The sequence below is a fragment of the Ornithodoros turicata genome, chromosome 1 (genome assembly GCF_037126465.1).
Source record: "Ornithodoros turicata isolate Travis chromosome 1, ASM3712646v1, whole genome shotgun sequence".
NCBI lineage: Eukaryota > Metazoa > Arthropoda > Arachnida > Ixodida > Argasidae > Ornithodoros > Ornithodoros turicata.
The window spans coordinates 190,007,322-190,024,501 of NC_088201.1; the positions used below are offsets into that span (position 1 = coordinate 190,007,322).

Consider the following 17,180-nt stretch of genomic DNA (forward strand, 5'->3'; position numbering starts at 1 on the left):
CCAAAATGATCGCACCCCAAAATCCCTGTCTATTTGATTCACTTCTTTACGTTTTGTTATGTGTGATTCTTGTAAAAGGATGATTGCAACCCCCCGATTATTCTAATGACTTCGTTCCTTATCAATTTATTTTTAAAACCCCTTACATTTAATGTTAATAGCTTAAGATTCATGTTGGTGAGTTTTGGTGCTTTGGGATCCTGTTTTAGGTTTCGCCTCTTTCGAGCGCATGCGCAGGGAAGCTTAACGCTTATTCTTTTTCCTTCTCAAACGGCGCGGTGTTGGTTCACCCGCTGCCTTCCGGTTCTATCTACTGGTCCACTTTCCACATCGCTGTGGACCTCGACGCTTTCCTGTACCAATCCCTTTTCATTTTCATCGTCTAATTCTGTGCCCAGCGATGTGGTGCTAGCGCTAGAGCTCTCAGTAAATGTGCTCCCAGTGAAGGAGCCCAGGCTGCTCCTGGATTCGTTCCCTCGCGTTTCTTCCGGTTCCTCCTGTGTTTCAGGCACTGTGTTTACGTCCTGAATAACTTCTGGTGACCCAGCCACTATCTCGCGTGGCTCTGTTGCTTTCTCAACAGCTTCCTCAGTTTCTACTGCCTTTTCTATCTCCTGTACTGTATCTCCCACTTCTATATCCCTTCCAATTCTGGAAGTTGAGGTACTTCGTTTACCCTCTTGTCCTTTTGTCCTTCCTTTTCTTTTTCCACTCCTGCTGCCGGGAGTGGAGGAAATTCTTCCTCATCTAACACTTCCTCGCGTTGGTTTGGCCACTGGCCGTATTCCAGCTCAGCCCATGCAGAGCTTCGCGGTTCCCATGCCGCTTCCTCCTTTTCTTTGCATTCACCGTCGCAAAAAGCGGTTACAGCTTTTGCATTTCTGCACCTCACAATCTCTAGCAATGTGGCCGCCTGCGTTACATCTTGCGCAACTCCTTGCCACTCCCACGTAATAACACTCCACTTTCATTCCTTTGATGAAGGTGAAGTTGGGCAGTGGGGTGTCCATTTCCATTAAGACTTTTCGTGTGCCTGTTTCCAGGCCACTATGTTCACCTCTGTAGAATTCCCTCTCTACTTTCAATACTTTGCCGTATTTTTCGAGAGCTCTCTGCATGTCCGTATATGCGTACTCTGCAGGGTAACGAAACACAGTGATCATCTTTGCCCTCCTTCCAAGTGAGCGTAGCTCCACTTTTGTTTCACCGATCATTACTGATCCGGCCGCTTTGGCCATCCGAACGCCTTCCATATCATGGAAGGTGACATCGTAATACCCGCCCTTTAATGGGCACACCGTCTTTACCTTCTTAGGAAAAGACTTCTTTACCGCCGCTGCGAGTTCAAGGCTAGCGGTGCCTCTCGGCATGCGCACCCTGAACGTCAACGGCAAATCGAGCGGTTCTTTTCCCTCCATCGCCTTCTGGCGTTTCTTTACACTTATTTTTACAAAGCTACTTACAAAGCTCACTGTGCCAGTGACAACTCTTGTGCCGTGAAGCAATTGGAAACAGCTGCACACCGCTATGCCGCGAAAAAGAACATTACCACTACTGAAGCGCGAAAGATTCCCATGCCGTCTCCTCTGGCCTGTGCTCTGATGTTAGGTCAGCCCTCTCCTCTGCTACCCGCACTGCTACAGCCCCGCCATCTGGTCTCAAATCAGATCTAAAATACCTACAGCTATGTGCCAAGCGACGTAAGGCTCCAACGGGACCTCAGAAGATCTCACTCCCAACACCACCGCGCCATCTACCGAAGAATTTCGGCAGTTTTACGCCGATATGCGAACTCTCTTTATCGCTCTGAATGGAGAAACTTCACCGCGTCTCTTACCCTGCACACCCCTGGGAGTAAAATCTGGGCAGTGGCTAAATCCCTTATGGGGACAAGTAGACCACTCTCTCCTTTCCCCTCCCTGGCACTAGCCCGTGGCACTACCACCAGAGAGCTGGCCGAAAACTTCGCTGATTTCTTCAGCACGGGCAGGGATGTACCCTCCCCCCCACCTCTCCCCCACAGCCATGGAGTTCTGGATGACCGTTTCACCTTCTCTGAGCTTCGTTATGCACTGAACTCTCTGAAATCGAAATCATCTCCAGGTCACGATGGCATCTCCAATCAAGCCTTGCCTAACCTGCCTGACGCTTGCCTCAGCCGACTCCTATCATTTGTCAACCATCACTGGTGTCTTGGCTCTTGTCCGCCTGCTTGTAAGCTATCTGTAGTAGTCCCCATCCTTAAAATAGGCAAGCCAGCTGCGGAACTGTCTTCATACAGACCAGTTTCCCTTACCTCATGCGTCGCAAAGCTTGTAGAACGCCTCCTACACAGACGGCTCACCTGGTTTCTCGAGACCAATTCAGCACTCCCACACTGCATGACGGGCTTCCGTCGTCACCTCAGCTGTCAAGACTCAATCCTAGACTTTGTGTCAAGTGCTGACGAGGCACTTCGATCTAAACAGAGGACTGCTGCTGTCTTTTTTTATATTAAGGCAGCCTTTGACAGTGTTCCCATTGAGGCAGCTATGCGCACTCTTATCCAGCTCGGCATCGAAGGCACTGCAGCGTCTTTTATCCAGGACTTCCTGTCAGATCGCTCCTTGCAAGTTCGTCTCGGACACTCATACAGCTCGTCACGAAGACAAAGCCTTGGCCTACCTCAAGGGAGCGTTTTAAGCCCGCTCATTTTCAACATAGTGATAGCTGGACTACCTTATGCTCTCTCTGCTGTCTCTCCCCCTCTTCAATGCTCAATATATGCAGATGACATCTGCATATGGGCTAGTCAGAAGCACCAACCTAACCCACGCAAATCCATTCAAGCTGGAATCAACTCTGCTGCTGCTGCTTTCGTCCAGGATCTTGGCCTCACCATGTCCACAGAAAAATCTAAGCTGATGCTCATCGGTCCTGGAGCCACCTGGAAGCACTCCCGCCATGTCACTCTAACTGGCTCACCTCTAGAAATCGTGAGATCCCACACCTTCCTGGGCATCACTCTCGATTCCAGACTATCCTGGGTACCTTTCATCAGAGAATGCAAGAAGCGCTGTCTCACCTTCTCTAACCTGGTCAGACGTCTCAGCAGCTTCTCCTCCGGATGCTATCCGCGCACCCTATCTGCTATCCACAACGCCACCACAGTAGCCAAACTACTGTACGCTCTGCCTTTCACATCTCCCTCCAAGTCCTCCTTCGAGTACCTCGAACAGATAAACCGCAAAGGGCTTCGCCAAGCCCTTGGACTTCCTCCATCCTGTAGCTCCGAGACCCTCTTCGCCGAGTCAGCTTCCCTCCCTCTCGGGCTGCGAGTCACTCAGCTCCTCCTCAACCAGCTGGTGAGGCTCAACCTCACCCCAGCCGGCAGAGCACTCATTCTCAAACTTGAGCAACGGCCATCTAGTAGTTTACACTGCACTCTCCACACCCTGCAAGGGCTCAACTCCTCCCAGCCTAAACTCCCAAGTTTGCACCCTCCCTGGACTATACAAGATATTAACATCTCTACGCTCATTCCTGGTCTGTCTAGTAAACGGCGGATCCCAGATATAGTGGCCGGATCCCTTGGCACAGAGCGCATTATGAATTGTCATCAAGAGGCCATCCAAGTCTACACTGACGCTTCCCTGGACCCAGTTAGTGGGATTAGCGCCATTGCATTCCACATACCCTGCCGCAACCTATCAGAAGCTCGCCCTCTTGTAGGAGCTCACTCCTCCACCGAGGCAGAATTGCTTGCTATCTACATTGCTCTCCAAGCTATAGAGGATTCAGATATCCAAACAGCCGTTATCCTATCTGACTCCAGAGGGGCCCTTTCCCGTATCAGCAACCGCTATGACCGCTGCATCATAGCTGACCGCGTCCATCGCAAGATCCAATCCCTCCATCTTAGCAACAGGCACATCTCCCTTCAATGGATTCCCTCCCATACAGGAATACGTGGTAACGAAGAGGCTGATAGACTCTCCAAAAAAGCAACTAAGCTTACACCTGAATATAAAGCTCCTGCTACCACCTCCCAACTAAAGAAGAGGATCTTTCTCTACCTCTGGCAATTTCATCCGGATAAGCATACAGCTGAGGGTACAGCTACCCCTCTCTGTGTCACCTCAGGCCTTACTCAGAAGGAAGCCTCACTCCTCCTTAGGATACGTTCATCTTGCGCATGTACCCGAGCACACCTTTATCAATAGGGCAATGCCCCAGACCCTTTTTGCCCCACCTGTGTGGTTCCTGAAACAATTCCTAACCTTGTTGGCCGCTGCCACGCTACTTCAGCTGCAAGGGCTCAGCTGCACCATCGCCTGCAAGCTGCAGGTATCCGCGACTGCAGTCCCGTCAATATATTATATCCGACAGGCTCAGTGCGCTCTAGGAAAATCATACAGAGTGAGCTTCTAGTATTCCTGAGGCTTACTGAGCTTGATCAGCGCCTGTAATACAACGGGACACACATCCCGCTAGGGCTTCGGCAACTCCTGCTCATCCAGAGTTACTCCAGTTACCTTCCCCCTCCCTCATCCTCGAAGAACCATGCGACCAGCCGCACCCCCCTGCAGGGAGTTCGTCAGGCTGCGTTTTCCTTCGTTTCTCGGGTTCCGGAAATCAACATGTCTCCTTCGTCGCCACAAGGACTCTCTTCTGTGTACTTCAAGTGACCTACAGACTTAACGACAAACTACCTTCCTACTCTCCCCTATTTCTTTTAATTCCCCCATCACTCAGACAGGCAGACCTCTCACTTTTCCTCAACGACACTCCACTCCACTCCACTCCTTGTTCTCCGAAGCGAACGCACGCTCGTTCGCTTCTCCCTGTCAAGGTCACTCCCGACGGTCGTTCACCTCGCCGGCGCCGGCTTGTCTGGACGCTTGCGTTGGCTCGTCTGCTTGGCGGGCGGCATTCCCCGACCACAAACAGCTCTTTTTAGAGCTCTCGCTACACGTCTTCCTTTGTCAAGTGCTCGGAAACGGACCCCGACGTCTCTGAGGCTGTTCACCGCCGCCTACGCATCCTAAAGAAGGCTGCGTCTGTGTTGCAACCCAGCTCAATGGATACCACAGCGCCTACCAACGCGGAAACCAATCCTACGTGGGGCATGGACGTCGCCAACACTGAGGCGACTGACAGCGATCTGCAAACTAGTGTCACCGACGACGGCATGACCGACGCAAACGAAGCGGAGGACGATGGCTTCCAAATCCCACGTCGGCAACTGAAACGCAAACGTCAACTTGCTTGGCGTAACAGTGACTCTAGTGACAACACAGTGGGCAGTGCAGTGTCTTCTCCCCCAGCAGTGTCTGTGCTTACTGTGCTCTTTCGCCCAAGTGGCCCAAACAAGAGTGTCGCCAGCTTCCAGTTGTCAAAGCTGGAACAACACATAGAATCCGAGGCTCCTAACGAAGTCAATGAGATTCGCCTCAACAGTGCAAAGAACATTGTTGCAGTGGACGTCAAAACAGTGGGAGGAATCAACAAACTCCTTTGTCTGTCTCAACTATGTTCCATTGCGGTAAGAGCCTTTCTTCCGTCTTCTCCTAGTGTCACCATCGGCACAATCCACGTTGCCGACACCTCCCTCACGGACGAAAGCATTCAGAACCGCCTACGCTCATCTGTGCCAGTGACTCATGTGAAACGGTTTGGTGATAAAGGTGCCAGTGCCAAAATCTGTTTCTCCCGTGGCCCCCTCCCTAAAATGGTGCACATCTGAACCTTCAGATTCTTCGTGAAGCCCTTCAAAGCCAAACTATTGCAGTGTCTCAAATGCGGTCGCTTCGGCCACATTGCCTCTTCATGCACCCTCGAGGTTACCTGTCTTAAATGCGCTGGCAAACACATTACAGCTGAGTGCACAATCGAAGCCAGCACAAAGTGTTGCAACTGCGGGAACCACCACTCCGCCCGTGACAACGCCTGCTTAGTCAGGCAAACTGAAACGGCTGCACACCGCTATGGCCTAAAAGCACACATACCAACAAGCAAGGCTCGCAAGATTCTTAGAAAAAGGGACTCCCGCAATAACGAAAAGGGACACCCCAAAGAGAACACCCGAGCTGGTGACGCCACGCATGAGCAAGCTTCCACGCCAGCACCCACCCAATCAAAGGCGACGCGCTCCTACAGAGATGCCGCCGTAATGAAGCTCCCTGCCCTCCCTCCACCGCAGAGCCAACCCACATTGACAGAGACGCCCGCCCCACATAAGGTACCTCCCAGAGCGCCAGCTGCCACTCAAAATGACAATGCACCATCAACCAACCAAACATCGCATCCATGAGTCTTCAAGCTCCCCCATGTCCACTCCGCGTGAGTCTCGCCTTCAAGGCTGCAAAAGCCCTACTGGAGTGCACATGGATACCAGAAGCCCTACGCACCATCCTCGGCCTACTCCTCTCACTCGTACAGTCGCTCACAGGCTTCTTATTTGCATAAGCCAGTCATCGGCCACCGTCGTAGAGCGAAACCACTACCACTTCTCATCTGGCACCATCATGGGCAGCTTTCACAAAATTCTCCAATGGAACTCTGCTGGGCTTCGACCCAAAATTGCGGAGCTACAGCTGCGCAAGACGTACTTCAGCATCTTGGCCATTCAGGAATGCAACCTTCCCGACAATTTCACAATCACAGGCTTCACCAAGTATACCTCTCCTGCAATACCACACTTAAAGCACGGCTGTGCTGCCCTTTTTGTTGCCCGCCATATCCCTCATCTCCAGGTCCCTACCCACGAATTGTGCTCACCCAATGCAGAGCTCGTAGCAGTCAAGGTGCAACTCGGCAAAAACACACTAACCATCGTCTCTGCCTACGCAAGACCTCACAGCAGTTTACCCGAGGACTTCCTACACAAGACACAAGAAGCTCTCCCTGGACCTCTACTCCTCTGTGGCGACCTAAACACCCACCACCTCCTATGGGGCTCCCCTCAAGCTGACAAACGTGGCCGTTCGCTCGTCGCTGCCCTGGAAGTCTGTAACCTTGTCGTAGCCAACACTGGTGAACCCACCTTCGTGCGGCTTCCTCTCTCCAGTGCAATTGACATTACTTTCCACTCGCCTGCTATACCTGCACACTGGGAAATCTGCCACGACACCTGGGGAAGCGACCACTGTCCCATTTTCATCACCCTTGCCTACAAGCAGTTTGCTCCAAAACGCACCTGCACAGTTACAAACTGGTCTTATTTTCGTATTTCCCTTGCTTCCCTCCCCGAAGACATAACCATCACCAGTGCTATCACTTCTGCCCTAAGCTCTGCAACACATTCCGTGCAAGCTTCACACACACTTCACCGAAGCCTGACCTTAAATTCCTGAGACTATGTGCCGCACGTCGCAAAACACAAAGATTGCTACGCAAGCACCCTAACGCTGAAAACCTCACCAACTACAGGCGCATCTCTGCCTGTCTCCGACGCCACTCAAACACCCTACTCCGCTCCCACTGGAGAAAATTCTCTAGCTCGCTCACCAGCCATACCTCTGCCAAGAACGTCTGGAACACAGTCAACTCTCTTGTGGGAATGCTCAAGAACCCCAATCCCTTCGCCTCACTAGCACTTGCATGTGGCTCCTCCCTCCCAGAGCTAGCAGAAAACTTCGCCGACAAATTTCACAACACAACAGGCACACCTGCTAAGTCCACCACCCTCTCTTCCAACTGCTCCCAAGACCAGCCATTCTCCCCACACGAACTACAACAAGCCATCCGCCGCCTTTAGACTAAGTCAGCTCCAGGGCTGGATGGGATCTGGAATCAGGCTCTTCGAAACCTCGCAACCGAGGCTTTCTCCAGACTCCTGCGCTACATCAACGAACACTGGAACGTTGCCATGCCCCCACCCGCTTGGCGGGAAAGTGTCCTCGTCCCCCTCCTCAAGCGCGGCAAACCTACCGCCGATCTGAACTCTTACCGGCCCATTTCGCTCACCTCCTGCCTGGCCAAAGTCGTAGAGAGGATGATCCACGCTCGTATCACTTGGACCCTGGACCAAAAGTCCTACCTGCCCACCTGTATGACTGGCATCAGGCGTAACCTAAGCGCCCAAGATTCCATCCTCAACTTCATCTCTGATGTTGAGGATACACTCAAGAGCGGCAAGAGAACAGCTGATGTCTTCATAGACATAAAAGCCGCCTTTGATAATGTCGCCGTCCCTGTGATTATGGAGGCTCTCCAGGCTGCTGACATTGGTGGCAAGACAGCCACCTTCATCCATGGCCTGCTGTGTAACCGCTCTTTGAAAGTACGCCTTGGAACTACTCTCAGCACTCCTAGAGACCAGAATATTGCCACCCCCCACCCCCCAGGGCAGCGTATTAAGCCCGCTACTCTTGAACCTTGCCATGGCCACTCTTCCAGCTCACCTGCACAACACCAATAAAGACATTAAGCTGTCTTTAAACGCCGACGACATATGCCTCTGGATCCGCGGCAAGACACCGGGAACTCACAGAAACGCCATACAGGAAGCTGTTAGTGCCACAGCGGACTTTCTATGCAGCAAAGGCCTCACCATATCTGGGGACAAAACCAAGATAATGTTACTCGGACCCGGCCCAAGCTGGTCACACCTGTGTGTGTGTGTGTGTGTGTAATTAAAGGTTTTATGGCGCAAGGGCAGTTTGGTCACACCTAGCCCCTGTAACCGTCGATGGAAACACCATTGAAAGGGTCAAAGAGCACGACTTCCTGGGTATCACCATAGACAGACGACTGTCATGGGCGCCTCACGCGAAGCGACTTAGAGCAAAATGCATTCCTTCCAGCAACCTCATCAGACGCCTTGGCAGCTCCCAATCCGGTTGGCCCCAGAGGACAGCTCTTAACATATTCAACGCAACCACAGCGGCGAAGATACTCTACGGACTACCATACACCTGCCCCAGCGCTTCAGCACTCGAGTCCCTGGAAAAGCTGTACAGAAGTGGACTGCGTCACGCCATCGGAGTACCCTCTGCAGCACGAAGCGAAGCCGTCCACGCTGAGACTTCCACACTACCTCTCCTCCTACGCTGCACTCAACTACTGCTCCCACAGCTGTCCAGACTCCACAGATCTAGCGCTGGCACATCGCTCATTAGCCGCCTCAGAGAACGCAACCACAGTCGCTTTTCGGCCACACTGCTCACTTTCTCCGAGCTTGTTCCATCCACCCCCTCAATCCCAAACAAGAGCCCACCCTGGCAACTCAGCCTACTGAGCATCCAGCCTAACATCAAAGGAATTTCCTGCAAACAAAACGTTCCCGATATAGTTGCGCAAGTACTTACTGCAGACTGCATACAAACAAGCTACCCAGGCCACACGGAAGTCTACACCGACGCATCCATCAATGGGAACCTTAACACGAGTAGCATCGCCGTCTACATCCCTTCCCGTCAACTTAAACTCGATGACTGTTTCAGTGGTCCTACCTCCTCCACTGATGCCGAACTCCTGGCTATCTGTAAAGCCACCAAAGTCATCAGCCAACTAGACGTCACAAATGCAGTAATCCTTACCGAATCCAAAGGTGCCCTCTACAGAATCCAGCCCCTTTACGACTCCTGCCCCATCGCCTCCCAAGCCCGGAACAACATACAAGCCCTCAGCAACAGGGGTCAAATGGGTGCCCTCTCATAAAGGTATATCCGGAAACGAGACCGCCGATGAACTATGCAACAGAGGTACACGCTCGCCTCTAACTGCCGCAGCCCTCTCTACCAATGCCACCGTCAGAAAAGGCATTCACAAACACCTCTGGCAGCTGCACCCAGATAAGCCTACTGCCATGGGACAGCACCTCCACCATGTGCCACAGCGGGTCTATCCCGTCAAGACGCAGCCCTGCTATTCTGTTTGCGCAGGCTACCACACTCACAAAGCCACTGCCTCTACAGCCCCCGCCCTGCTGCACCAGCATCCACGCACTAGCCCTGCCAGTTGACCTTCCCGCCTTTCCCACTTCTCTACATGCTAAAACCTCTTTCACTTTCACGCCCTCACCACCCACCCCTCTTCACAACGAGCGAAACCTGCCATCCCCTGGATAGGCTGACCTCGCCCGCTTCACTACGTCACTCCACTCCACTCCACGCAAAATGCTGGCAAGCATTGCTTCCGTCGTCACCTCAGCAGTCAAGACTCAATCCTAGACTTTGTGCCAAGTGCTGACGAAGCACTTCGATCTAAACAGAGGACTGCTGCTGTCTTTTTTTTATATTAAGGCAGCCTTTGACAGTGTTCCCATTGAGGCAGTTATGCGCACTCTTATCCAGCTTGGCATGGAGGGCCCTGCAGCGTCCTTTATCCAGGATTTCCTGTCAGATCGCTCCTTGCAAGTTCGTCTCGGACACTCATACAGCTCGTCACGAAGACAAAGCCTTGGCCTGCCTCAAGGGAGTGTTTTAAGCCTGCCCATTTTCAACATAGTGATAGCTGGACTACCTTATGCTCTCCCAGCTGTCTCTCCCCCTCCTCAATGCTGAATATATGCAGATGACATCTGCATATGGGCTAGTCAGAAGCACCAACCCAACCTACGCAAATCCATTCAAGCTGGAATCAACTCTGCTGCTGTCGTCCAGGACCTTGGCCTCACCATGTCCCCAGAAAAATCTAGGCTGATGCTCATCGGTCCTGGAGCCACCTGGAAGCACTCCCGCCATGTCACCTTAAATGCTCACCTCTAGAAACCGTGAGATCCCACGCCTTCCTGGGCATCACTCTGGACTCCAGACTATCCAGGTACCTTTCATCAGAGAATGCAAGAAGCGCTGTCTCACCTTCTCTAACCTGGTCAGACGTCTCAGCAGCTTCTCCTCCGCATGCCCTCCGCGTACCCTAGCCGCTATCAACAACGCCACCACAGTAGCCAAACTACCGTACGCTCTGCCTTTCACATCTCCCTCCAAGTCCTCCTTCGAGTATCTCGAACAGATAAACCGCAAGGGGCTTCGCCAAGCCTTGGGACTTCCTCCATCCTCTAGCTCCGAGACCCTCTACGCCGAGTCAGCTTCCCTCCCTCTTGGGCTGCGAGTCACTCAGCTCCTCCTCAACCAGCTGGTGAGGCTCAACCTCACCCCAGCCGGCAGAGCACTCATTCTCAAACTTGAGCAACGACCGCCTAGTAGTTTACACTGCACTCTCCACACCCTCCAAGGGCTCAACTCCTCCCATCCTAAACTCCCAAGCTTGCACCCTCCCTGGACTCTGCACGCATTCCTGGTCTGTCCAGTAAACGGCGGACCCCAGATATAGTTGCCAGATCCCTTGCCACCGAGCGCATTATGAATTGTCATCAAGAGGTCATCCAAGTCTACACTGACGCTTCTCTGGACCCAGTTAGTGGAATTAGCGCCATAGCGATCCACATACCCTGCCGCAACCTATCAGAAGCTCGTCCTCTTGTAGGAGCTCACTCCTCCACCGAGGCAGAATTGCATGCTATCTACATTGCTCTCCAAGCTATAGAGGATTCAGATATCCAAACAGCCGTTATCCTATCTGCAGTTGTCTGTCTGCTTTTCACACGCATTCTCTACCTCTCGGCAGCAAAAACCGTGGTATCCATCCGTAGTATCCGTCGGTTTGCATTTCGCACATGAACACCTGCATTAATCCGATTAATCTCTGGACGAGGAATCTTCTGCTGCTGCGAAGACACTTTCCAGCACGCTCACGCACGAACCACAGTTCTGTGTGAGCGACAGTTCTCTAATGCGGAATTCCAGCGCACTCATGTTCAAGAGGCTCGACATTCTCGACGTAGAAAGTGGTCACAAATGCCCACTGCCATTTTCGCTTTCACCGGATTAGCGCCCGGAAGTGCGTGAATTACATGCGTCCTCGACAGATGGCGCGGGGTCACGCAATTGTTGACAGACTGCCCGGTTTGCTACTAGGTCCTTGGACATGCAATTATGGAAAATTCTAGTACAAAAAAACTGCAGCGATTTCAGCGGAGTTCTTTGATACTTGAACTTTTGAAGGTTCAAGCTTTTCGCTGGACATAAAGTTTCGATAGGTTTATATTCACTTTTGGGTCCCCTGGGTTGAGCAGGGTAATTGACCTCCATGCCTCCACACATTCCTTCCATTTTTACAATTTTTTACAAATTTTTACAAATCAGAATTATATGTCCCCTTACAAACTTTTCACTAAAATATCCCCTGCTCAGACCTTCATTGAACACATTGGCCAGTACCAGCCCCGAAACCTGCTAAGGCCGTCTGGCCCAGGAGCCTTTTTGTTCTTTATCTTTTTTATTGCTCTGTGCACCTCGTCTACTGTTTTGCTTATTTTGGACGGGTGTCCCACCTGCAGGGTGTCTGGGTTACCATCGTACTGCCCCTGCAGGTACTCCCTAACCACTTCCACCATGTCTTCGGCTTTGTAAAGCCGCTTTCCCTGTTTATCGACCAGAACCTCCATAGCCTGTCTTGCTTTCGAACGCTCATTGAACAGGAGCTCCCTCGAGCACCAAGACTCGTTCGCAAATGCTTCCCGTGCTTGACGGTAACGCATTCTTTCCCACCTCTCCTCCCAGACAAGTCTGAAGTGGGCTTCGGCGCACTCTTTCGTGACGCTGGCCATTGTTGACGTGCCTCTTTTCAGAGCTCTGAGGTGCTTTTGTATTTTGCAAACTTCTCGCCTTTTTTCATATGTCATTTGTCTGCCACATCTTTGCAGGTATTGCGTTATTTTTCCTTTTCGTTCTTCCCACCAGGCAAGCAATCCGGTGCCGTTTCGGGGTCTGCACTGTGGAATGTCTTTAACCTCCGCGTCTACCTGCTTATTTTCCAGTAGCTTACAATTAATTTTCCACAGAGGCCTTTGTGGTCCAGAGCAGCCTACCCCGCTTAACGAGACAACGACTCCTTTGTGGTCGGTAATACCAATTGTATCTATTACTGAGATATTCTTCTTTTTCTTGGCCATTTCCTCTGTTGCATAAATCAGGGTGTTGGAGCGAACCGAAAACCAGAACCGGAAACCGAAAAAAAACGCTATTTTGGTGCGAACCGGAGCGGAATCGAAACCGTATACGTTTTTTTTCGCTCAGGAGGGAAACCGAAAAATTTATTGAACGGTCTTCGGTCCAAGAAAAAGCTTCGCCGGTTTGGACTACGAATGAGCGAATGAAACTGACGTCGTGTGTTCTGAACTCATGTCACGGATACTTTACGAGGGATACGGTTACGGTGGAATGCATGTCGGTATACTATGACCCCTTGGTAACGTTTTATCGTTCGCGCGCATATACTTACAGGTACATGTGACAGGTTGTGACTCTCTACCAATGTGCCGTAGTGTTCGCTTTAATTTCATCCGCCCAAACCCTCCTGAACTAAACACGACCCAAGGGGGCTGCGTAACGGCTTCTCTATCGCTAATGTCGCGCAACGCGTCCCTTGTTTTAGAACAGCGAAGTTGAATATATTTACGTAGCCGCGAGGGCAAGCGCGTACGAAGTGGTGCTTCTTTTGTGGACAGGACACGAAGAAAAGAAAACGGAGCCATCGAGCGCGTTTGTAAGTGAATGTGTTCATCGATTTGCGTCGTACTCGTGCGGTGGTGCTTGCTGGCTAAGAAGCAGCAACAGGTATTCGGATGAGACGCGATCGCACCAATCCAGCAAGAAAGTACTTTACGTATGACATCACGACAAACAAGTCCGTCTGTATCATGGGCTTCAAGAAAGGGGAAAGCCTATTTGAACAGACAGTCACCTACAGGAACCAGGAGCTAACAATTTCACAGCTGCCTATTAATATTAAACACCATGTGTGCGGAATAAACGGGTTTACATTTTGCAACATTGATTTTTTCTGGGAATGAATATGCCCACCAGAAGGGGAACCGGTTCAAAACGCAGATGCTGCAAAACGCAGAACGCAGATGCTGATTGTTTGTGGCTAAAGTTTACGCATATTGTGAATGAATGCATTGACAAGTTCGTGCCAACTAAGGTTAAGAAGGTAAAAACAGCAAATCCCTGGGTTACGCGAGAACTTATTCATTTAAAAAGAAAGATCAAGAGGTTGCGGCTTAATAAACGTCTGAATTCAACGGAGAACATAAGAAGCCTGGTCTTAGAATTTAGAACTAAAATGCGACAAGCTAAATACGATTTTCATAATGTAACTTTGCATAAATTTATGAAGGAGAATCCACCCAAGTTTTGGCGTCACATTTCCCCTGCAAATAAGGCGATCGACAACCTTGTGGTCGACGGAAAAGTTGTTGGTAATGGTAGGGAAATGGCTGAGGCGTTTAATGGTTATTTCTCCACGATGTTCACATTAGAAAACGGTATACTCCCTCATTATCCGCCGTCGCATCTATCTGGAATTCCAGACTTGGAAGTAAGTGAAGAGGGTATATTAAACCTTTTACTCCGACTTGATGTAAAAAAGGCCACCGGACCAGATGGTATACCCAATATATTCCTGCGAAGATACGCGGATTGGATTAGTAAATATCTTTTAGTAATTTTTAAGAAATCATTGAATAGTGGCTTGGTACCGCGACAGTGGAAGGTGGCCAAGGTGGTGCCAGTACATAAGAAAGGGAGTATCATTGACGTTTCAAATTACCGCCCGGTGTCGCTGCTATGTAACTGTAGTAAGGTTTTTGAACATATTTTGGTGGGACACATTGCAAACTACCTTGACAACATAAATTTCATTACCCAAAGGCAACACGGGTTCCGAAGAGGTTTGTCAACCGTAACTCAGCTTTTAGATTTTGTGCACAATCTGTCTATTTCTATCAACAATAGAGGTCAAACGGATGTTATCTTTTTAGATTTATCACGTGCCTTTGACAAAGTGTCGCATGCAAAACTTCTGATAAAGCTCAGAGAGGTTCTCAAGAATGAAATCATTGTACGTTGGCTGACAGACTATCTTAATTTACGGCAACAGTATGTTGAAGTACGGGGCGATAGGTCTGGATTAGTGCCAGTTACATCGGGAGTGCCGCAGGGGTCGGTACTCGGCCCTTTGCTGTTCTTACTCTTCATTAATGATATGGTACGTGATATCTCGGTGAAGGTATCAATGTTTGCAGACGATTGTGTAATTTTTTCTCGTATTTCGTGCCGGAGGGATCAGGACGCTCTTAACACTGCTCTTAATGCTATAAGTAGTTGGTGTTCATCTTGGCAAATGGACCTCAATGTACAAAAATGTGCGGTTATGACTGTGTCAAGACAGAGTGATCCTTTACGTTACACGTATAAAATCGACGGCAGGCCTGTCAATTTTGTTAATAGCTACACCTATTTAGGGATTAACATCACGAATGATTTTACCTGGAATTCCCATATCGAAAAAATTTGTCGAAGGGCATCTCATAGGTTGTGGTTCTTGAAACGAAATTTAAAGTACGCTACCCCTGATACAAAGCTAACCGCTTACAAAACTTGTGTGCGACCGATATTAGAGTATGCTTCCCCCGTATGGGACCCTTTTACTACCACTAATATTGATAAACTCGAAGCCATCCAAAAGAGAGCCTTACGATTCATTTACAATCGATATAGCCCTAGCTCATCCATTACCTGTATGTACGAATTAGCTGGACTCGACTCATTGGTTAGAAGACGAAAGATTAATAGATTACAATTTTTTTATGAGCTTGTCCAAGGGAAATACAAGATTAATATTGACCATTACGTTGAAAGGGCTTCACATTGTCGAACTCGATCACACCATTTGCAGTTCAGAACAGAAATTCCTAGGACAGACTCCTTTAAATATAGTTTCTTTTCACGGACCACAACTGACTGGAACTGTCTTCCTGCAGACGCGGTACATGCAACATCCGTGAATGCATTTTTAGCTGTCGTTGGTGATCAGCTGTAATTACTTTCCACAAAAGATTCCTGTTTTGATGTTTTGAGTGTATCTTCTTGTTGTTGGTGGTTATTGTGTTTTTTTTTTTTTTTACTGCAGTGCTCGTTTTAGTTGCTGTAAGCTTTACAATGTATGTCCCACCCCTGCTTTGGCTGCTAAAAAGCAGCTGGCAGTATTGATAAATAAAAATAAAAATAAAATAAAACCGGTATGAACCGTTATTTTTTTTGCTCTGGAGCAGAACCGGTACCGGACCGTTTATGATAGAACCGGAACGAAAAACGTTTCGGATCGACACCCTGGCATAAATTCTGTCCAACCAGTTTCCCTTTCCCTTGCTTGAACGAGTAAAGCCCCTATCCCCCGTACTGCCATCCCAAAGGTCTATCATTTTTTTGCATGTAATTAAATACTGCACCTTTGCTGTTGTTGTGTCGTCTTGTGGAGCCGTCCGTGGTTGTATCAATTATACTATTGAAATCGCCCCCCTAAAACACATGCGTGACCGGCCATCATGAATTTTGGCAGCTCCTCTTTATAAAAAAACTTGGCTCTCCGCTGGATTGTTTGGCTGTAGACCCTGATGATTGACATTTGTTCTCCGTTAATTCGCAGCAATACTTTAATAATCCTACCATCTGTATCCCTCTCCCAATTAATTACTTTAATATTTCTGGTATTTAGAATAATAACGCCCACACCACGCGAATTATGTGTGCCGGAGCTCCAAAAGGAGTTAACCTTGAAAGTATTTTCAAAAGCTACAACATCTTTCCTTTTAAACAGATGGCGTTCTTGCAACAACAGTATGGAAACCCCTAAAAAATTTGCTAGCTCTAGTACTTCGTTTTGTTTAACCTTCCCTCTAAACCCCTTTAGTGTTTTTACATCCATACATCCATAATTTGCGGCACTTTATTTATTTATTTATTTTTGTTTTCCAACGAATGGGGGTTAGTGAGTAAAGACAAACTGAATTTGGGACAAGTGCAGAACACACAGGAAACATGTCCCTACTTCCTGATTTTGCCTTGTCGCGCACTCTTCCTGATCCCCCTCCTGGCTGTTTCATTTCCTTCAGCCACACACTTGACCTCTCCCTCACCATCCGACTTTCCGACGATGGTTGTATTCCATTCGTGATCACTTTCTGATGCCGTGACACTGACCGCGTCCTCAGGTGTGGTCACAACCGTTGTAGCAGATGTGGCGTCGTCATCCGATGTGTTCGCGTCTGATTCTACTTCGGAAGCTACAACATCCGTGGTCTCCGGGACAGTTGTCACCCCTTGGGGTACACTCCCCTGAGTGTCGCCCCC

General features: G+C 49.7%; 1 protein-coding gene across 1 annotated transcript in view; it reads right to left on the reverse strand.

Annotated features, from left to right (window-relative positions):
- LOC135392380 (uncharacterized) overlaps positions 1-17,180 on the reverse strand; it is an 82,671-nt gene that overhangs the window by 12,621 nt on the left and 52,870 nt on the right. The gene's annotated exons all lie outside the window — the stretch shown is intronic.